Source organism: Solanum tuberosum, unplaced genomic scaffold, assembly GCF_000226075.1.
Source record: "Solanum tuberosum cultivar DM 1-3 516 R44 unplaced genomic scaffold, SolTub_3.0 scf00348, whole genome shotgun sequence".
Classification (NCBI taxonomy): Eukaryota; Viridiplantae; Streptophyta; class Magnoliopsida; order Solanales; family Solanaceae; genus Solanum; species Solanum tuberosum.
The window spans coordinates 233333-257499 of record NW_006239285.1 but is presented as its reverse complement, the minus strand read 5'-3'; the positions used below and the strand labels follow the sequence as shown (position 1 = coordinate 257499).

The 24167-nt window shown below is 36.1% G+C and overlaps 1 long non-coding RNA gene across 3 annotated transcripts; it reads right to left on the bottom strand.

Annotated features, from left to right (window-relative positions):
* Nucleotides 1-113: 113 nt before the first annotated feature.
* LOC107063455 (uncharacterized) lies at nucleotides 114-19701 on the bottom strand. 3 transcript variants are annotated; one of them, XR_001475344.1, is made up of 6 exons: nucleotides 11113-19701; nucleotides 10950-11038; nucleotides 5678-8065; nucleotides 5573-5585; nucleotides 3949-4131; nucleotides 114-3878 (listed from the first exon to the last, which is right to left on the bottom strand). It is a non-coding gene; the product is annotated as an uncharacterized lncRNA (long non-coding RNA). The 3 variants fall into 3 exon arrangements; XR_001475345.1 differs by having other exon boundaries at nucleotides 114-4131; nucleotides 11113-16615; nucleotides 16687-19701; XR_001475343.1 differs by having other exon boundaries at nucleotides 114-4131.
* Between the last annotated feature and the right edge of the window lie 4466 nt (nucleotides 19702-24167).

Below are 24167 nucleotides of genomic sequence, written 5' to 3'. Positions count from 1 at the left end.
CTCGTTAGAAGAAATAATAGAGACAAAGTTTGAAGATTTCTAATAAAGGTATGTTCATTTTTATTTGGTTATTTTCTTTGAATGTTTATGAAAATATATATTCTTTTTTGTGTATTTTTTAAGCACTATCCAATTTTTCTTTTATTGTACTTCTCTGTCTTTGTCAGATAATTATAATGAGCTCAATTTCTATGATGAGGAACCTCAAAAATCATTGCCAAGGATCCTTCCTTCTACATAAGATTTTAGATTTCCCAAATGAATCTATATGTTTGGACCTAATAATATCAAAATGTAACTAATTCTACACTTTAAATATCTAACCATTTTTTGTTGTTTTGATTTTATAGATTCAGACTAGATAATCATTTGTCATTCAACAAAAAAGTTGTTTGAATGCTTGGATTGTTCATGAATTTAAGCCAGTATTATTTCACTTTGAATTTTTTGTAATTTATTTCTATCAGTGTACTATTTGCTTAGGACACACATGCAAAGCACGCGTCCGACAACTAGTTGCATGATAAGCGAGAACACCTGACAACTCAGGTTGAGAAGCCCCTAAAGCATATCTTGACATTTCATCTAACAGCTATGTACATTACTGATAAGTGATAATTGTAATTAGAAATTCCATAAGAGGAAGAGAATTACACTGACTAAAGGAGCAACCGTTCATTTTGAATTGCTCAAGACAGATAAGGAGAAACGGTCATAGGCACTCCAGAAATATTTCTTCTAGTTAAAAAAAAGAAGACAATTAATTGCAAACTAAAACACCTTCCCTCCTCTTAGTCCGGTCTTGGGACCTGGATTTAACAGGTGGAGTTACAAGGGTCACCTAACCACACAATGTAGCAACAAATAAACCATCACTACTGTGAGAAATATTGAGAAAGAATATTATTGAATTGTTGTTTCTACAGTATTACAGAGAGACCCTATTTATAGACACTACAATAGACATCTTTTCTAACTAGAACACTACAATACAATCCTTCTCAAAGTAGGACACTATTCCTATTACTAGTACTATTCATATTCCTATTTTAAGTAGGATTGTATATACCTATTACTATTCTAAGAACTACTACAAATGAAACCGCATGGAGAATTACTATTGGTGCCGAAACAGTATGAGACCAAATAGAACTAACAAAGTAAACTTCAATAAAATTTCATTAAACACAAAGAACAGAGTCGGGGAACAACTTTGAAATAAGATGGATTATACAAAAAGGAAATGAAAACCGGGAGGAACAAACTGTGAAGTGACCTCCAAGGTCTGTCAGAAAAGTCTTTCTGCCCCTCAAAGTTAAGAGGTAAGGTCTACTTACTTCCTACCCTCCCAGACCCCACTTATGCGATCACTTATGGAATTGCACTGAGTATGTCCTTATTGTTGTTGTTGTACAAGTAGACTGGGCTGGGCAGTTAAAGTGGTGGACTTGGCACTGCCCTTCTAGGAAATAAGTGAAGAAGAAAATTACACGTCAAAACCGAAATTCTTAGTCGTGTGCTAGAAAAGTACTGTATTCCATTATCTTCCAAAATTCTCAACTTAAAATTGGAGAACCGAACAGACTCATAGTGCTGGTACGTTGTTGCAAACCTCGTTGAAGAAAAGTCTCTGTAAGAATACTATGGAACATTCTCATAACTTAATTTGGAGATTGTTGTGCTAAACAAATAATGAAATTCTCCCACATATGTTTTGATGTGACTAGCAAAACATGACCTTCAAATGAAAAGATACTACTTGGAAGATACATAGCAGCTAAAAAGTAAAAATGTCAAGACAACTTTTGAGCCATGGCTAGTGCAAAACATGACTTCAAATGACAAGATATTACTTCATAGATGCATAGCAGATGAAAAATAAATGTCATGGCTCCCAACTGGTCCTAATCTTGTTATGAGATTGCCCAAGGGGTAATTGTGCAATGGAAGAACCGCTGGACCAGAACGTGAAAATCAATTCTATCTTACAACTCAACATACATCTCATACCATGAAGAAGTTGCATTTATGAACTCCACAATTTCATAGCACCACTAAAAATGTATATGTAATATCTAGAAAGCAGATTCTCCAGTTCTGGGACTACAAAGTATCTTCACAAAGAGACAACAATATGTACCCTGAAATCAACTTTTTGCACCAATTCCAACACTACACATGGAATCTTGGTCCTTCCCTGTTCTCGCATCTGCCAAATTCCGGGATGTTTCATCAAATGCTTCTTCCAGAGTTAAACTTCCATAGTCCATGTTTTGAGAAAAAATATCAACTTGTTTCCCCTGAACTCAGAGCTTTATCACATCCAAGATACTAACCGACAGATACCAATCCCAAATCAAAAGAGACCAAATAAGCTTGTGAAATAAGCCAAACAATGAGACACCCAACTCATCATAAAACCCAAAACAGAAGCTACTTCTCACCTATACTCATTAGAATAATACATATACACCACCTACATTCAGTAACTGCATTCCATACATGTGACAGGAGACAATAATTTTGAGAACATTCAGTTCTTACTCGATAGTTAAACTCAATCACCGACACTGCCGCCTGGATAGAACACTCATCCTCCATAAACTGCAACGAGCATATAGATTGATAAATACTACACGTTATAGGAGAAAGCACATTAGATTAGTACCGAGTGACCAGAACACTCAAGTGTAATTGAACACACACCCGCACAAAATAACCAGAAGCCCTTGTAATGTTGATCCAAAACAGATATTCAGATACTTCAAAACATGCAAAAAAACAGGTCAATGTATAAACAGGAATCCAAGTGATCATACCAGGACCTTGTCCTGTTTAAGATGCTTCAAAGTCCACATCATACCACAACCTTTTTCTGTTAACATGCTCCACAACAACGGATCACCATCCTCCCAACTTCTCACCTCTTCTGGAAGGAACTGAATTTGTGTATTTTAACCTAAAAAAGTATGTCCTTTAATCCTAGCGATATCAAAGTAGCTACAAGAACTTGAGAGAAAAGAGAAATACCCCATTCAGTGGCCATATTTAGAAAAGAAAAACCACGACAAACTGAATCCAAAGCATACTAGCTACTTCTAGATAATACCTTCCTCAACTTCAAAAACAGTACACTCACATCTGTAGTGTTGTTTTACAGGTAAGTGATCCAAATTTTACAGGTAAGTGATCCAAATCAGCAAATACAACAAATACTAAAACAGGAGTCGGACATTATCAAAACCACTGTAAATGACTATAACAGACTGCTACCTAGAAACTCCTTAATCTTGTTCCTTCTCATGTTTGGTGCATGAACCCACCTAACTAATTGTGTGGATAACACCCTATCACTATGCAACTAATACTTGCTCATGGTAGATAACACACAAAAATTCCACTACTCTAGCACACGTACTCCATTTAGACCTTCTGGGTAGATAAAGAAAACCAGGCGACTTGGGATGAAGACCTCTTCATGTTGAATGTGCTAATCGCCTAGCAACATGAAATACAGAGAGCAACATCTACAAGGGAAGACTAAGAAACTTCTACTGAATAGTATTCCAGAGGAGAAGATGCAAGAAAAGACAATCTGCTGCAGGTATCACATATGAGGTTTACTTCGTTACAAAGACTATTGACATCCAACAACAGAAACTGCATGGTCTATACCCTTACCATCATTACCTCGTGTAGAACCAGAAAGAAATTGGCATAACCTAAACAGGAAGTCCTTGAATGCCTCAAGAAACCAACAAAAGTGAGAATTTACAGCAAAGTCAAACTTCAAAATATATCTGCAAACCTAGAAAGAAATTCCCTGCATCATAAGCTCACCCTTCGGATCTCACGTCCGGCACAGGAGGCCAAGCATCCTGCGAGACATTCTTTTCTATAAACAGATCTGCTCATTCCATACCTATATAGCAAAATCAGAGAACTTACGGATGCAACTGCACCAACAAATCCAGATATATCCAATTCTGTAAATGACCAAAAATCATCATCGTCTCCGGTCATCAGGAAAATGAACACACAAGACTGGTTGCACTATGGCAGAAACCTCAAGAAAAACATCCTTGACCCCGCCGCCCAAATTTCCAACAGCCACAACCAAAGAGCAGAAACCTGCATCAGGGAGAAAATTAAAGCCTACCAGATCAGATAAGACAACAGGCAGGAGAAAAGAACTCGAGTTGCCAGCCCTCCCCATTCCAATCAAGCAGGGATGTTTGTAGAGGGAAGCAGGATGGAATGAATGACTACAAGATTAAGTAGAAATATCTACTCCAAACCACCAAAGATAGTTGCAGCTTTGTGAAAACATGCAAGATTATGTCATCAAAATCGACAGCTCTACCCCCATTAGGGGGAGGGGGAGAAAGAAGATAGGTCTAACCGAAACCTATTACACAGAGAATTCCAAGAGAACTCCTACGAACCTGAACGCCTGAACTCATGGTCGGATCCCTCTTTACCAAAATTCATTTTCTAAGATTATAGCTGGTAGTAGAACATGACAAGAACAAAGTAACAAAACCATCCGCGAAGGATCTGTGAAGTGACAATTGGCTGAACAACTTATCTGTTAAGCGACATTTTACGAAGTGTACCATGTGTGAAGTGACATTGACTAAATATATATCAATGATATAGCAAGAACACGGAGAATGACAGAACAAAACTCACCTAGAATCAGTGGCAATTTCAAACGTATTAAGAGAATTAGTATGAAGCTTAACTAGGAAGAGTATTTAGAAGAACAAGATTCAAGGAAAAACTTCCAAACTTGCACGATGATCAAAATGGCAACTTCAACCATACTTAGAAAATTAGTATAAAGTTTAACTCGGAAGAGTATTTACAAGAACAAGATTGATTGAAAAACTTCCCAACTTGCTCTATGATCTGATATGTAGCGAATTTAGAATGGTATCTCATGTGCAGTTGAGATCTTTTAGATCCCTATGGCTTGCTACAGTGATGCTTGACCAAGCCACACCCACACTGATACATTGATCTCCCACATGTAGTTCAATCCCAGCGGACAAGACGGGAACTACCCTTGGAGAAAACCAGACACGATAATTTCCGTGGATATTCACAAAGATGCAAATGTTTTTTTCTTTTGTAATACATCAAGTGATGTATTAGACTTGCTCCTCATACAAGGATCAACCAACAATAAGCTATTTTGATGAATTAGACCTGAACATCTTAAATTTGTGTAGAACTCTAGTAATGCATCAGAAAAAGAGACTAAAAGGACATCATAAGCAACAACTCAAACAAAAATGCTACGTACCATGTGATGATGAGATCTCACCCCCTTCCATGCCCCTCTCTAGTATGAAACTAGACCTATTACTTTCTAGAATAAACGACCATACAGGTATTGCTTAGAGTATGCCCCTCACATGACAACATGGATACAGCTTAGAGTAGCCTGACATATGGTATCACGATATTTTCTAATCCCCATTAATTTTTGTTTGGAACATCAATCAACATGAATGCGCTTTCCAGCGGAAGCAAAAAATGTTACAATTTGAGCACGTCAGTTATATACCTTCCTGAGGAACCTGAAAAAACAAGTTCCAATGCTTTTCAATTGACCTTTAAAGACCAAAAGACGAGATCATACTTCACCTTACACTAGAGGTTGTCAAATTACCTGTTGCACTCCCACAGTAAGTCACATGGTATAAGGGAGATCCTGCATCCAGTGTTGCATCTCACAGCTGTAACATTGTTCGACACAGGAACTTAGATGAACGGACTGCAGCATCCACGAACGACCTCACAAACAAAAAGCAAACAGTTAAAAAGAGTATCAGCTTGCAATGGGTGATCAATCAATAGAGAAAAGCTTTAACAGTGATAATTCTTGAAGAGACACGTCGAAACTTGCAATGGGTGATCAATCAAGAGAGAAAAGCACAGTGATGATTCTTGAACAGACACATCCATGTGTTGCATGACACACACATGATCCCTGAATAGGCACATGCATACGCTGTCAGGCTTAACACGAATCCCTAGTTGAGTACCTTGTTGGAAACCATCTATAGACACCAATGAGGGAAACACTAATTCCAATGTTAAGGTGGATCATAAATAAATTGCAAAGCTGCAATGCATTTAGTTTCTCACTGAAGCAAGAAACTAAGCTGCCACAATTTTAAATTTTACCAATTGCATGATAAGTGAGAACACCTGACCATTCAGGTTGACAATCCCCTAAGGCATCTCTTGACATTTCATCTCACAACTATGTACATTACTGATAAATGATAATTGTAATTAGAGATGTCATAAGACGAAGAGAATTGCACTGGCTAAAGGAGCACATGCTCCATTTGAATTGCTCAAGACAAGTAAGGAGAAACGATCATCATAGGCACTCCAGAAACATTTCTTCTAATTAAAAAAAAACAGACAATTAATTGCAAACTAAAGCACCTTCCCTCCTCCTTGGTCCGGGCTTGGGACCGGTTGATTTAACAGGCGGAGTTACAAGGGTCACCTAAACACACAATGTAGCAACAAATAAACCAACACTACTACAAAAAAAACCACAAGGAGAACTACTATTGGTGCCGAAACAATGCAAAATCATATAGCACTAACAAAATAAACTTCAATAAAATGCATTCAACTTAAACACAAAGAACAGAGTCGAGCAACAACTTTGGAATAAGATGGATTATACAAAAAGGAAATGAAGACCAGGAGGAAGACTGTGAAGTGACGGCAATAGGTCTACTTACGGCCTACCCTCCCAGACCCCACTTATGCGATCACTTATGGAATTGCACTGCGTATGTTTTTGTTGTTGTACAAGTAGACTGGGCAGTTAAAGAAGACTTGGCACTGCCCTTCTAGGTAAGAAGTGAAGGAGAAAATTCCACGTCAAAATGAAATTCTTAGTCGTGGTGCAAGAAAAGTACTGTATTGCATTATCTTGTAAAATTCTCAACACTAAAAACTTAGAGAACCAAACAGACACATAGTGCTCGTACATTGTTGCAACCCTCGTTGAAGAAAAGTTTATGTTGGATACTATGGAACATTCTCACAACTTTATTTGGAGACTGTTGTGCTAGACAAATAATGAAATTCCCCCACATATGATGTCACGTGATAGACAACTTTTGGCCCCTGACCAGCAAAACATGACTTCAAATGACAAGATACTCCTTGGGAGATGCATAAGAGCTAAAATGTAAGAATGTCAAGACAACTATTGGGCCCTGGCTAGTGCAAAACATGACTTCAAATGACCAGATATTCCTTCATAGATGCATAGCAGACAAAAAATAACAATGTCATAGCTCCAACTGGTCCTAGCCTCTTTATGAGATCGGCCAAGGGGTAGTTGTGCAATGGAAGAAACGCTGGACCAGAACATGAAAATCAATTCTATCTTACAACTCAACATACATCTCGTACCATGAAGAAGTTGCATTCGTAAACTCAACAATTTCATAGCACCTTCAACAACTAAAAATAATATGTCATATCCAGAAAGCAGATTCTCCAGTTCTGGGGCTACAAAGTATCTTCACAAAGAGAGAACAATATGTACCCTGAAATCAACTTTTTGCACCAGTTCCATCACTACACACATGGAATTTTGGTCCTTCCCTGTTCTCGCATCTGCCCAATTCCTGGATGTTTCATCAAGTGCTTCTTCCAGAGTTAAAACTTCCATTAGTTCATGTTTTGAGGAAAAGTATCTCCTTGTTTTCCCTGAACTCAAAGCTTTATCGCATCGAAGATACTAATTCCACAAATACCAATCCCAACTCAAAAGAGACCAAATAAGCTTGTGAGATAAGCCAAAGAATGACACACCCAACTCATCTCATAACAACCCAAAACAGAAATCTACTTCTCACCTACATTCATTAGAATATTACCTATACACCACCTATATTTAGCAACTGCATTCCATACATGTGAGAGGAGACAATAATTTTGAGAACATTCAGTGCTTACTCGACAGTTAAAAATCAATCACCGACACAGCCGCCTGAATAGAACACTCATTCTCCATAAACTGCAAGGTGCACATAGATTAATAAATTACTACACATAGTAGGAGAAAGCACATTAGATTACTCACTCAAGTGTAATTGAACACACACCCACACAAAATAACCAGAAGCCCTTGTAACGTTTTGATCCAAAACAAATATTCAAATACTTCAAAACATGAAAAAATGACTAGAACAGATCAATGTATAAACAGGAATCCAAGTGATCATACCACCAGAAGCCCTTGTAATGTTGATCCAAATCAAATATTCAAATACTTCCAAACATGCAAAAATGACTAGAACAGGTCAATGTATAAGCAGGAATCCAAGTGATCATACCAGGACCTTGTCCTGTTCAAGATACTCCAAAGTCCACATCATACCACAACCTTTTACTGTTAACATGCTCCACAACAGCCGATTGACCATCCTCCCAACTTCTCACCTCTTCTGGAGAGAACTCAATTTGTGTATTTTAACCTAAAATATCGAAAGAAGAGTTTTCTGGCAAATGGCAGTTTTTTTTTATTCTCTATTTATACTGTGGATAGTCTATTTTTTAGAGCGAGCGCGAATTGGATGATTCAACAAACAATTCATCAGTTGTTGAATCATGCCATTTTGCTGATTCAACTTTCTTCCTTCTCAGGTATATTCTAATATCACTCTTTCAGTGTTTAAAAAATGCTTCAGCTGAGGAATCATGCTATTTACATGATTCAACTTACTCTTCTCAGGAAGCTCCTAATCTCACTGGCAGTTGAATCATGTCATTTAGGTGATTGATTCCACTTACATCAGTGTATGTAATACGAATACTAACATCACAGGAAGGAAGTTTGACTATTTTGTAGGGCTGCTCTCTTCTGCGTCGACTGCTATGTGCTAAAGGCTGCGGAATAAGAGCGGTAAGGCTTTCTGGATTCAACCCATCTTTTCTGGGCCTTGAATATTAAGCCCAATCTGTGGTTTTGTCATACAATAAGATCCAATTTGTTTGGACTCGTTAGGTTTGGCCCATTACCTTGAGTTAGGCCGAACGTGTACACCTTTTGTCATGAAGATGTGATCTTATCCACCGATGGGTCCAGGCCTCATGCTTCGAGTTGTGAGGCAATCCAGAGACAAGAACGATTTGGTTCCAGAGGTCATGCTTTGTCTTTGCCAAGTTGAATAAAGCAGTTCGACTGCACGCAGGTTTGGGTTTTTAGGTGAGTTCCGTGCATCCAATCCATTTGTAGCAGAATTTCCACATATATAGGGGTAAGACTCGGATTAGAGATTATATAGAAGCACCCCCAACCCCCTTCTTTTTCCTTCCTTCGAGTAGGTCCGCTCACTGGAAAGTTAGGTCAACAGAAAGGTTCCATCCTCCAAGGAATATCGTAGAACAGCCGAAAGGCGATGACATTCCTTGTGGCAAGAGTCGACCTCTAGGGTATCGAGGAAGGTTGGAGAATATAGGTTACAGAGTTCATCAGTCCAAGTCTCAGAAGAGAGACTCCTACGCCATCCATTCTTCCAGTATGAACCAGTTAAAGAGCATACATCGTAGAAGACGGAACTAACTTTTCCCCTTTCCTTAGAGTCAAGTGGCCCAAGGGCCCCCTTTCTTTGCCCCTTGGTTCGCTAGCTGACTTGCCAGCGCTTGGATTCTCGAACTCTAAGAGCGGATTTCTGGAATTTGTTCACATCCGATTCGATGGCATCTGTCCGCTTTCTACCCTTTGCAAGCGTGCTACTGACTCGATGGACAAAGTCAAGGAACTGCTTTGCCTCGTCATTGACTTGGATCACATCATCCTGAACTTTTGATCCTATGTCGTCTAAAAGGTATGTCCTTTAATCCTAGCGATATCAAAGTAGCTACAAGAACTTGAGAGAAAAGCGGAACAAAGCTGGACCAACAAGTTTCTCCAAAGCGACATCTCTGAACTGATGACTCTTGAGTCTTGACTGGCAAATTTAGACAACTGGAGCTTCGAGGACGAGAAGTACCCCATTCAGAGTTATCTGGTGAAATTGGACAACTAGAGCTTTAAAAGAAAAAAAATTACCCCACTCAAATTATCTGGCAAATTTGGACAACTGGAACTTAGAAGATAGAAATACCCCATTCAGTGACCATATTTAGAAAAGAAAAACCACGACAAACTGAATCCAAAGCATACTAGCTACTTCAAGATGCTAAAACCTTCCTCAACTTCAAAAATAGTACCACTCACATCTGTAGTGCTGGTTTACAGGTAAGCGATCCAAATCAGCAAATACGACAATTACTTTAAAAACAGGAATCGGACATTATCAAAACAACTGTAAATGACTATAACAGACTGCTTCCTAGAAACTCCTTAATTTTGTCCCTTCTCATGTTTGGTGCATGAACCCACCTAACTAATTGTGTGGATAACACAATATCACTGTGCAACTAATACTCGCTCATGGTAGATAACACAAAATTTCCACTACTCTAGCACACGTACTCCATTTAAAGCTTCTGGTTAGATAAAGAAAACCAGAAGACTTGGGAATGAGACCTCTTTATGTTGAATGACCTAATTGCCTAACAACATGAATTACAGAGAGCAACATCAACAAGGGAAGACTCAGAAACTTCTACTGAATGTGTTCCAGAGGGGAAGATTCAAGAAAAGACGATCTGCTGCAGGTACCAGAGATGAGATTTACTTCATTACAAAGATTATTGACATCCAACAACAGAAACTGCATGGTCTATACCCTTACCATCATTACCTCGTGTAGAACCAGAAAGAAATAGGGATAACCTAAACAGGAAGTCCTTGGATGCCTCAAGACACCAACAAAAGTGAGAATTTACAGCAATGTCAAGCTTCAAAATATATCTGCAAAACTAGAAAGAGATTCCCTGCGTCATAAGCTCACCCTTCGGATCTCACTTCCAGCACAGGAGGCCAAGAATTCTGCCAGACGTTCTTTTCTGCAATTGACAGATCTCCCTCCTCATTCTATACCTACATAGCAAATACAGAAAACTTATGGATGCAAATGCACCAACAAATCCAAACATATCAAATTCTGTAAATACCCGAAAATCATCAACGTCTCCGGTCATCAGGACAATGAACACACAAGACTAGTTGCATTATGGAAGAAACCTAAAAAAAAAACAACCAAAGAGCAGATAAGACAATTGGCAGGAGAAAAGAACTCGAGTTACCAGCCCTCCCATTATAACCAAGCAGGGATGTTTATAGAGGGCAGCAGGATGGAACAGTTGACTACAAGACTAAGTAGAGATATCAACTCCAAACCACCAAAGGCAGTTGCAGCTTTGTGAAAACATGTAATATCATGTCATCAAAAATCGACAGCTCTACCCCCACTAGGGGAAGGGGGAGAGAGTAGATAGGTCTAACCGAAACTTGATTACACGGAGAATTCCAAGAGAACTCCTAAGAATGCCTGAAGTCATGGTCAGATCCCTCTTAACAAAATATCGTTTTCCAAGTTTATAGCTGGTAGTAGAACATGACAAGAACAAAGTAACGAAACCATCAGTGAAGGATCTGTGAAGTGACAATTGCCTGAACAATTTATCTGTTTAGCGACATTTTACGAAGTATACCATGTGTGAAGTGACATTGACTAAATATATATCAACGATATAGCAAGAACACATAGAATGACAGAACAAAACTTGCCTATAATCAATGGCAATTTCAACCGTGTTAAGAAATCAGTACAAAGCTTAACTATTAGAAGAACAAGATTCATGGAAAACTTCCAAACTTGCATGATGATCAAAATAGCAACTTCAACCATATTATGAAAATTAGTACAAAGCTTAACTCGGAAGAGTATTTACAAGAACAAGATTCATCGAAAAACTTCCCCAACTTGCATATTGATCTGATATGTAATGAATTTAGAAGGGTATCTCATGAGAAGATCTTTTACACAAAAAAAAAATAGGTACCATTGCGTATTAGCATAAAGAGTGTACATAACCTGTTACACAACATATGAGCCAAGTTTTATACTTGATATGTTCCAGATTGAGTGAATTCCTACTTCTTTGGTGCAAAGACTGTTCAAAATGGCAATGTTTTATGGATAAAAAAAGAGTGCAAGAGCTCTCTCTTTATATTTAAGTTTTACATAATAGCTAACTGCCTGAAGCAACTCCTCAAATGATTGGATGTCTGAACATAATGTACACATGTTTCCAAAAATAAAGGTACGGGATAGATCTCCAAAAAGAAAAAGAGATTTCATTTACCTAACAACAGTTAGTCTGAAAATCGTAGTGATTATAGCTGCAGATAAGTTCACCCAATAAATGAACCACAAATTGAATGAGAGAGTCGTTAGATGGTGTCCGTATGTAAAGCTATAGTTGGTCGATGGAAAAAACCTAGAACACCACATGAAAAGGGAAGAATCAGATGCCAACTTTTACCATTTTTGCAACTATAAATATGTTGTCACTATTGAAATCCAAAATCAATTTTTTTTGTTCTCTAATTTCAATTGGCTAGATCTATGACCATAGTTATTTAAGTAATAATGAGCAAATTCTGGGCTTTCCTTACTCATCTCCATGCTGCTCTTACCGGGTACTAATTATTAATTACCTCTTCCATATCTCAACCAGGGCTTAAATAATCTTTTTCATCTAACATGATCAATAATTTCTATTATTCCTTTTCATCTAATAAACATGCAGGCCGTTGTGATGCTACTCTATCCTCTAATTCATCTGTTGACTTCTTAAAAGATTTGTTGTATATATAATCGTGCATGAAAAGTTCAATTATCCAGTGTCCTAATCTTTTTTGCTTTTTTTCGTTAGTGTAGATATGCATCAGTAGTACGGGTCATGACCATGTACTGTAACCACCACTGACATTTACAATTTTCAGCTAACAACTAGAAGAGCACCACTTCAAGGAGAGAGTGGTGAGAAAAGATCATACTGATTAGTCGAGATAACCAAACTGAAAATCAGAAATTTGACACACACAGGAGCTTGAACCAAATGAAACCTCAACAAAAATTAACAAACAAAGGCTCCTCCACGAAAAGAAGAAACTTAGAGAGACCACAACTGCAAGCACGAAAAGAAGGAAAAGTTTAAGTGCAAAGCTGGCAAAACCCAAACCACTTGGGAATCACTAGAAATGACGTCGACAATATTTACAAACCCCTTTTTCTCGAAAGCCCTAACGATATCCAGATGTCAGTGCAAGAACCTAAACTACCAGCTTACTGAACACTGACCTTTTAAATTTCCAAGTCTAATCCTCCAATACTGTTTATGTGGTATATACACCACCTTCCTTCCAACAGACAAAACTCAAACTGGTGATGAGCAAAAAGAAAATGGAAGCAGAGAAAATACGCAGAAAGAACACAAATGTAGATGAGCACTTCACGAGGCTATGAAAAGATCCAGAATTGAGTGAGTACATACAAGATGTCCGCACCCATAAGGGACCTGGATCTGACAAAACAAAAGCATCTGGACTAAAAGCTGAAAATGCACTTCTGGAAAGAGATTATAGTTGAAAACATCTGCTTAACAGCACTTCTGACAATGAGATGAGGGTATCTCTATGACCAGGGAAGAAAACTGAATCGAAGAGCTACATATTCTTAACAGCACTTCTGACAATGAGATAAGGGAATCTCTATGACCAGGGAAGAAAACTGAATTGAAGAGCTAGATATTAATACAAAGCCTGAACAATGGAAACTTCAACACAAAGACAAACAAGGCTGCTCCATGAAAGGAAGACTTCATGGATATGGGAAGACCCAACAACAGCTGGGGCACCAAAAGAAGGGAACAGTTAAAGTGTGAGGCTGTGAGCTGTGAAACCCATTCCACATAAGTGAGATTACTAGAGATGCCAGATAAAACTGCATAACTCCCTTGCCAGTTCTTGGGGATATCCACATTGCAGTGCAAGCACCAATATGGCAAAGAAACAGGGTGCACAAGGGAAGGACACACTGAAACCAAACTTCAAAATTACCAAATCTGACCCCTTCACGGGTCACCATCTGGTCTACAAACATGCATCCAAACAAACAAAATCAAGTGGCATGATAAACATAAGAAAATAGAAGCAGAGATTCTAGTTAGCTAGAACACCACAGTGGAGGAGATCTTAGGTCCATAAGAAATCTAAAATTGAGTTTGGATACTTCTCAGGTGTCCACAACAATGTCCAATGTCCACAACAATCAGCGATCATGTCATATGGGTCATCCAAGAAAATAATCATCTAGATTAAAAACTTTATGGCTTCAGAGTACAACATACACTAAAAAAATATCCATGTTGAGCACTTCCATTAGTTTTGAAAGAGATAAGGGACCCGCTGATTAGGAAGGAACTGCATTGAAGTTCATGCTCTGGAAGACCCGGACAGTTACATGCACAAAAAGAACATCACAGGTGATGGGAACCCATACCACACAGATCACTCGAGATGCCAAACAAGGTAAGATTGCAAAGCACCCTTTTCTTGATGCCTGATGATATCCAATATCCAAATTGCAGTGTAAGCACCAAAATGGCAACAAGCATGGTCCTCAGGAATGCACACCGAAACCAAACTACAAAATTTCCAAATATTATCCTCTTACTACCACCATGTGGCCTACGAACATTCATCCAGCCAAACTAAATCAACTGGTAGGCTAAACGAAATCAGAGGAAGTGAGTAGCGAGAACACGATAAGTGTTACTAGGCCATCAAAAGATCCATGATTGAGTTTGAATACAATTATCATGAATTGTCGATAGCCATGGAGATCTCATCAGAGTATCAGTTGGATCACCAAAGAACATAAGCATCTGGATTGTTAAAAAACAAATATGGCAACAAAATAAACACCAGTGAAGCAGTTTGACAACAGAGAAGGGAACCATTCTGATTAGGCAAGAAAACTGAATTGAAGATCTCAATAATCATTAGAAGCATCAACCAGAAAACCTCAAACACAAATTGACAGACCAGGCCACTCCATGTAAAGAAGAATCTATGGGTCTGTAAGACCCAGCGGCTGCAAACACAAAAACAATGGAGCAGTCTAAGTGCAAAACTGGTGACACCCATACCACCCCCGACAAGATTAAAAACTGCCTTCTTTCAAAGCCTGATAATCTCCAGATAGTAGTGCAAGCACCAACATGGCCACAAGAAACAGGGTGCACAAGAATGCACGCTGGACACCAATCTTCTAAGTATAACTTTCACCATACATCCATCCAACAAACAAAATCAAGCTATCGGAATACAAGGAGAAAAAAGCAGAGAAGATGAGCACCGAGAACACCAAAAGAGAGGACCATTCATGAGCTTTCAAAAGATCCAAATTTGAGTACAACAATAGTTTTGACAAAGACAAAAGAGTCATTAGGGAAGAAAAACTGAATTGAAGAATTCGCTGCTTTGTAAGACCAAATAGCTGCAAGCAAAGGAATTTAGGAGAGAGTTGCGTGCAAAGCTGACGAAACCCGCAACAAAATGGCAGAGACAGATTGCAACACTCGTCTTCTCAAAGCACCCCTCTATCAAAGCCTGACAATATTCAGATTGCAGTGCAAGCACAAAAATTGCGAAGTAACAGGATGCACAGGAACAAATACCAAATGTCAAAGCCTGATCACATCATCAATCTTCAAAAAAATTCAAATCTAATCCTCTCAACTGTCATCAATCCAACAAACACAAGCTGGGGTGATGATGCAGCAAGAAACAGGAAGCAGAGAGAATACCAAAAGTGAGGAGTAAGAGGCAACCCACTTAACGGGGCTGTCAAGAGATCCAGGATTGAGTTTTGACTATTTACCAAGTCTCAATAAGACCATATACAAAATTACACATCAAGCACCAGGAATCTCATCAATTGGATCATCTAAGAACATAAGCATCTGGACAAAAACTAAAAAGGGCTGCAGAAAGCAACACAGAAGAATGCAAGAAAACTTATTTTAGTTGGGAACTTCCATACAGCAGTAATTTTTGATAAAGAGAGGAAGTACTCTGATTGGTGAAGAAAACAGAAATGAGAATCTCAGTACTCGTAAAAACATGAACAAAAGAAACCTCAACACAGTGGCCAAACAATGTCCCTCCATCAAAAGAATAATTCATTGCTTTGTCAGACCCAACTACAAGAACAAGAAGAAGGGACCAGTTAAGTACAAAGCTGACAAAATCCATATCACCTAAGAAATCACTAGATATGCAAGAGACAAGATCGAAAACCCCAATTTTGGTCGAAGCCTAGCAATATCCATCTTGGAGTTGCAAGCACCAAAAGGACCAAGAAACAAGGTTCACAGGAATGAATACCGGATACAAGCCATTGAAGTTCCCAAAACTAATCCTCTATTACTATCACCGTGTGGTCCACACATTTATTCACCACTAAACAAAACAAAGTTGGCATGATAACCATGGGAAAACAGCAGAGAAGATCAAGTAGCTAGATCCAGAATTGACTTTTGACTTTATCTGATGCCCATAACACCATAAAAGACATCCGGATCATCAAAGAACACGAGCATCTGACTGGCAGCAGAACACACTTGTGAAAGAATTATCATAGTTGAGAACTTCTATAACGCACTTCTATTACACACCTGTTTTGACAAAGCTTTGAGAAACTGAAAATCCACTATCTATATAGTCAAAAGACCTGGGAACTGATGCATCTTCCCCAACCACAAACACTGGGGCAAGACACTTCTTCCTGTAGAACCACTTGCACCTAGATGCCCATCCATGTATTCTCGTCAGCTAACAATGACATCCACTGATGACCAAACCAAATAAGAAGCTAAAAAGAAGTTGATGCGAGGAGACACATGATTAGCATTAGCAATAGCATTAAAAATTGAAGTCAAGATATAAAATCCAATAGTATTCTTGATAACTAATAATGACATCCACTGATGACCTAACCAAATAAAAAGGTAAAAGAAGTTGATGCGAGGAGACACATGATTAGCATTAGCATTAAAAATGGAAGTCAAGATATCAAATCCAAACAGATAGCTCCATTGTATGGCGGTGACATAGTCTAGAATAGCAGGTCCAAGTAGGCCCTGGAGCCAAATTCCAGTATTCTGATTCAATAAAAGGAAATTGCTAGGTTTTATAGTAGTAAATAGTTAAGACAGAACAATGTACACCAACATGAATCCTCACAACAAAAACCTCATACTTCTCAGAACCTGGAAGCAAACATGAAAATGCATGCCCATAACACCATAAAAGACATCAGGATCATCAAAGAACACAAGCATCTTACTGGCAGCAGAACACACCGGTGAAAGAATTATCATAGTTGAGAACTTCTATAACGCACTTCTATAACGCACCTGTTTTGACAAAGCTTTGAGAAACTGAAAATCCACTACCTATATAGTCAAAGACTTGGGAACTGATGCATCTTCCCCAACCACAAACACCGGGGGAAGACACTTTTTCCTGTAGAACCACTTGCACCTAGATGCCCATCCATGTATTCTTGACAGCTAAGAATGACATCCACTGATGACCAAACCATATAAGAAGCTAAAAGAAGTTGATGTGAGGAGACACATGACTAGCATTAGCATTAGCATTAGCATTTAAAATGGAAGTCAAAATATAAAATCCGAACGTATTTTTGATAACTAAGAATGATAACTAAGAATGACATCAGACCAAACCAAATAAGAAGGTAAAAGAAATTGATGCGAGGAGACACATGATTAGAATTAGCATTAGCATTAAAAATGGAAATCAAGATATCAAATCCAAACTGATAGCTCCATTGTATGGTTGTGACATATAGGTCTAGAATAGCAGATCCAAGTAGGCCATGGAGCCAAATTCCAGTATTCTGAATTCCAGTATTCTGATTCAACAAAAAGGAAATTGCTAGGTTTTATAGAACTAAATAGTTAGACAGAACAATGTACACCAACACATGAATCCTCACAACAAAAACCTCATACTTCCCAGAACCTGGAAGCAAACATGAAATTGCATCTATAATGGAACCAGGTTCTAATTTCCAATAACATTGGAAATCAATCAAAAGGATTTCCAATACAAAACTAATCCTCTATTACTATCACCATGTGGTGGTCTACACATTCATTCAGCAATACAAAATCAAACTGGCGTAATAACAAAGGAAAAACGGCAGAGAAGATAAGTAGTTAGGACAGAAAAAACAGAGAAGCACATTTTGACTTCTGACATTTTCCGGTACCTGTAACACCTTAAAAGACAGCAGGATCATCAAAGAACACAACTAAGAACTAAAACTGGCAGCAGAACACACAATACACACTTGTGAAAAGAAATATCATAGTTGAGAACTTCCATATCATACCAGTTTTGGATAAAGCTTTGAGAGACTGAAAAATCCAAGACACATAGTCAAAAGGCCTGGGAACTACGGCATCTTTCCCGACCGATCAGCGAAGCAAGACACTTACTCCAAAGAACTAAAACTGGCAGCAGAACACACAATACACACTACTGAAAAGAAATATCATAGTTGAGAACTTCCAAAGCTTTGAGAGACTGAAAAATCCAAGACACATAGTCAAAGGCCTAGGAACTACTGCATCTTCCCGACCAATCAGCGAAGCAAGACACTTACTCCTGTAGAACCACTTGCACTTAGATGCCCCATCCATGTATTAATTGAAGGCCAAACCAACTAAGAACGTAAAAGAAGTTGATGCGTAGAGACACATGATTAGCATAAAAAATTATGATTCAAGATGGAACTCAAGATATCAAATCCAAAATGATAGCTTGTGACACATAAGTCTGCAACAGAAGATCTAAATAGGCCTGGGGAGCTAAATTTCCAAGTTCTAAGCAAAAAGCCACAAAGGTTGACGATAACAGCTAAATACTTTATGCGAGAGGGTACAGCCCTTGATCATGTAATTATTATCTTCAATATTGAGGGCCAATGTAAAACCTTTATTATCTTCAATATTAAGGGCCAAGTTAAAACCTTTATAGTAGATTGAAAGGAAGAATAGACACATATGGAAGTACCCCACAAAAAATGGCTGTATCTGTGAAATATACTCTTGCTCACAAATCTGTTGTCTACTCGTATTCCGAATCAATCAAAAGAATTGCAATGCACTATATAATACACAAGAAACGAGAATCAAAAGGATTGCAATGCACTATATATACCCAGTGTCTTGATCAACAACAACTACCCATATCGACAATCAAACACTGCGTACAGAGAACCAAAACCAAAACGAACAGGAATGGAATAATCACCCATATCTTTGATCAAACAATAATAATCATCCATTATCATGATCCACAATAATTATACATCATCATCTTCACCATACCAATAATTACCCATATGTTAAATCATACAATAAACCCAGATGTTAATCATACAATAAATTACCCGGTATCTTGATCAAACACAGCTTATATCTCAAGATATCATCGAAAGAACACCGAATCACAGAAAAAAGTACAACTTGAACAAAAGCAAACCGGGATGGAATAATTGCCTTGTATTTATAGGTTTGAGGAATATGACAGACGGCTACGATTAAGCGGTGGAAATAAGACTTGCGCGGATGTATTTGATCAAAGGCGGTGGAATTGGGTCGGTGCCGTTCACTACTAAATTTATCATTATCATTATTTTTTATATATATAAATGTGGATAACCACATACTCCCTCCGTCCCTTTTTAGTTGTCCACTTTAGAAATGGCACACAGATTAAGGCAACAATGATTAGCACAGTGAAGTTACAATTTTACCCTTATGACAACTTTTCACTTCAAAATTACAACCACTTATTTGAATTCAAGTGAAATAAATTGGAGGAAAACAACATACACTTTTACAATTTTCAAGAAGTGTAAATAAGGGTATAATAGGAAAAAATTTGTTGTCCTTTCTTGATTTGTCAAAATGGACAACTAAATAGGGACAACCAAAAAAGGAAATATGGACAAGTAAATAGGGACGGAGGGAGTAGCTGATTAGGAGTGTGCAAAAATTGAACCGTCCAATAAATCGAATCGAAAAAAATGTTATTGGTTTATTGCTATTGAATTATTGGGTTAACGGATTTTTAATGGTATTATAAAAAAAAATTATCGGATTATCGATTTGGTATCGGTTTTTAGTATTGAATTATTGGGTAAACCGATTACACATTAAGACAATAGTAAATTACTACTATACCCTTCATAAATATTAAATATTAATAATTTAATATAATAAAACACTATATCAGTACTCTACACTACGGTCTACGCACTTCACATGTCACAGTACTTCTACTTCACGTCAGAAATTTCATATTATATTTTGGTTGTAACATGTTATCGTAGCCTTCATACTACATCTACTCTTATTAATGCAGTTTCTCATTATATTTCTTGTTTCATTAAATCAAAGCATTTACAACCGATTTGCTTGTCTCACTGTATCGTGTCAAATTGTTAGGGAAATGAAAAATCATATATTTATTTTATGAGCATTTTCTTATTGGGTAAACTGAAAATCGAACCGTTAATGAATAAAATCGATAAATCGATAAAGAATATCTTATTGGTTTAGCTTATTTAAAAACCAAAAATCGATAAAATTAATCGATAATACATAAAACTGAACCGAACCGAACGATGCACACTCTTACCGCCGATGGTCAACATGGTTGCATGATCTGTGTGGTCCCCCCCCCTCCCCCCACACACACATATAAAAAGGGACAAAATAAGTAACATGTATTATTTAATTTGAAAACTACGTAAAAAGTATTGCATATCTCAATAATTAACAACATTTGATTGACACTTGAAATTCTATATGTGCAACATATATTTATTGGGATAAGGAAAGTACCATATATTATTTAAAAATTACGTCAAAAGTATTATAAATTACAATAATCAACAACTTAAAATATTTAAAAATCATATTAAAATTTAATTGACTCTCTAAAGCTTATTTATGTCACATAAAGTGAGACAATAAAATAACAGATAGTGGGCTCGTGCTATCACAGATACTTGTGTCTAGTTTATATATATATATAAAATTTTATTTTCATTCTAAATAAGTGGGAGTGCCCTCATTACTACCAAACCAATTAACAACCTCCACATGGGTTGGACGACGAAGGGTAGTAACATAATAAATCAAAAAAGAGGTGTAATGACCCGAAATCGGAAGGTCCTTTTAGTAAATTTTTATAACGTTACTATTTTACTCCTTCCGATAGTTGGCTAAGTCATTTTTAATTAGTCGGTGAAGTTGGTTTGAAAATTTTGAACCATTCAATAACTGAGGTTATTAAATTGATGGGTAGTTTTTAATTAATTAATTTAAGTGTAATTTTCATATATGACATAATAAGTACTATTTTCAAGCTATAGCAGTAGATTTAGACTTTCAAGCTATAGCATTAAAAATTTCAGGTTATAACAAATTCACAAAAAAAAAGTTTTTATTAATTAGGAAAAAACTTAAAAAATAAATAAAAAGATAAACGAAAATTTAAAAAAAACGGAATTAGAAATAATAAAGTAAAAAACTGAAATTGTGGCCTGTAATTTAATTTGAACTTATTGTAGATAATTAATGATTAGCATGAAATAAGGGATCCAAACAAATTAACAATATTTTTTATCCTTAATTCACTCAAAAATCAGTTAAAATAAAATAAAAAATCAGATCATATCCTTTTTTTCTTCAACGTTTCTCTCTCTTAATTCTTCAGCCTAAAATTACCAGAATCGAGTATTGAAGGTTTTTTTCATTCAAAAAAATTAATTTTATTTAGATGGACAATTACGTATCAATTCTAATTAAACATGGTAGAAGATGGGATCCTTCGGGTTAGTATTTATTATTGTTTAGTGTTTGTTTTTAAATTACATTGAAATGAAAAAAAAAATTATTAAACTGTAAATCGTCTCTATGTTTAAGATGATATCATTACTTGTTAACTGTTGTGAAATGTATAATATTAGTGTATTTTCTGTTTTTGTGATTGTTTTGTGTTATTTTTTTCCTTAAAGTATAAAGTAATTGTATATTTATGAATGAATTTAATAGAATTATTGGAAAGAAATTTGTAAGAAAATGTGTTTCGTAAGATGTAAAAGAAGTTTTTTGGATTTTTGACGAATTGTATAACAAGTGTTTTAAGTTGGTATTAAATTATAAATTTTAGTGTGTTATATTAGATGTTGTCATTTCTGAAGTAATTAGTGAGTTAGAAATGAATTATTTGGTATGATAAGATATAGATATTTGTAATGTATGATTATTTGTTGTATGAAATGTGTATTAAGTGAGTTTGAAAGTTGTTATGAAATAAGTTGTCTTAATGATATATGTATGAAATGTATATTAAGAAAGTATGAAATTTGTATGAAAGCGTGTCCAGTAATCTGAATTTTTTTTTAAGAAATTTTGATGAATTGTATGATAAGTGTTTTAAGGTTGTATTAATTTTGAAATTTTATTGTTGACATTTTTGTATAAATTTGTGTAACATTAATGAAGTATTTTCGTAAAAAAAATGTACATATTTGCTGTATGAAATTTGTATTAAAATAATCATCAATTGTTGATATGCATGATGTTGTTGATGGACCAAAGAAGTACATAGTAAACTTAAACACCAAGATGTGTAATTGCGGAAGATTTCAAAATGATGAGATACCATGTTGGGCATGGAATGGCAGTTCTTTAGAATACAAAAGACTGCATGAAACAGAATTTTTGCTCTCCTTTTTTTATTAGCCTGAAGAATTTTTCAAGATGCATATGTCATCCCTGTTGAACCTATTCCTTGCGAGAGTACATGGGATATACCAAGTTATATTTCAGAGCCTAAATTGATGCCACCCGGTCCAAAGAGACCGGTAGGAAGACCACAACTTGAACGATGGAAGGGGTTTGCTAATGTGAAATTCAAAAGGTCAAAAATTACCTGTAGCAGATGTCGTCAAGTTGGACATAACATGAAGACATGTTCAAATTATCCTGTGCAAAAATAATGAATGTTCATTTGTTAAGACTATATATAAAAAAAAATTGTTGGTTATATTAATGTTTTGGTTTGATATAAAACATAATAACTTTGTGTTTAGCGTACTGGTTATTATTTATATATTCTTCATTCAGTTATCATACAGAATGCATACTGTTATAAATTTAGTGCTTGGAACAATTTTTAGTAACAACTGTATGAATTTTGTGTACTTAATGAATGAATCGTGTATAAATTAAGACAAACGTGAAAACACAATTCATAACATTTGTATATAAAAATTATATCATGATTAAATACAATGTCCAAACATTTAATATGCATTCTATATGATTACTGAATGAACAGTGTATGAGTGTGTTTCTATATGATTACTCATTAGTTGACACGTGTATGAAATCTATTACTATAACTTTAATATTAAATGTTTGGACATTGTATTTAATCATTGATATAAAACATAATAATTTTGTGTTTAGCGTACTGGTTATTATTTATACACTGTTCATTCAGTTATCATACTGTTATAAATTTAGTGCTTGATTTTATATTTCAATTTATACATGATTCATTCATTAAGTACACAAAATTCATACAGTTGTTACTAAAAATTGTTCCAGATTAAGTATATTGTATATATTAGTAATAATTATAAAAAGTTAATTATGTAATTCATTCCAACACTAGTTTAAGGGTTGGTCATACATATATTAATCATATTTAATTCATGAGAAAATAAGACAAATGTGAAAACACAATTCAAAACATTTGTATATAAAAATTATACTACGATTAAATACAATGTCCAAACAGTTAATATTAAAGTCATAGTAATAGATTTCATACATGTGTCAACTAATGAGTAATCATATAGAAACACACTCATACACTGTTCATTCAGTAATCATATAGAATGCATAATGATACAAATTTATTGTTAGATGTAGTATTTATTATTTATACATTATTCATTCATTAATGACACAACTTGCATATCATTAATGATAAAATTTGTTCCATATTAAAGATATTGTATATATTAGTGACTAATTTAAGT